A 390-nucleotide genomic window follows, 5' to 3' on the forward strand; every position below is an offset into this window, starting at 1 on the left:
CTTTGGGGTACACAGCAATACTTTGCAGTACTCTGCAGTATACTTTGGGGTACTTTGAGGTACTTTGCAGTACTCTGCGGAATACTTTGAGGTACTTTGTGGTGTGCTTTGGAGTACTTTGCGGTACTCTGTGGTATACTTTGTAGTACTTTGCAGTACTTTGTGGTATACTTTGGGGTACACAGCAATACTTTGCAGTACTCTTCAGTATACTTTGGGGTACTTTGAGGTACTTTGTGGTAGTCTGCGGAATACTTTGAGGTACTTTGTGGTGTGCTTTGGAGTACTTTGTGGTACTTGTGGTATTCTTTGGGGTAATCTGTGGTATACTTTGCAGTACTTTGCAGTACTTTGTGGTATACTTTGTGGTACACAGCAAATATTTTGCAG

The sequence above is a fragment of the Borostomias antarcticus genome (genome assembly GCF_949987555.1).
Source record: "Borostomias antarcticus genome assembly, chromosome: 20".
In the NCBI taxonomy this organism is placed as follows: domain Eukaryota; kingdom Metazoa; phylum Chordata; class Actinopteri; order Stomiiformes; family Stomiidae; genus Borostomias; species Borostomias antarcticus.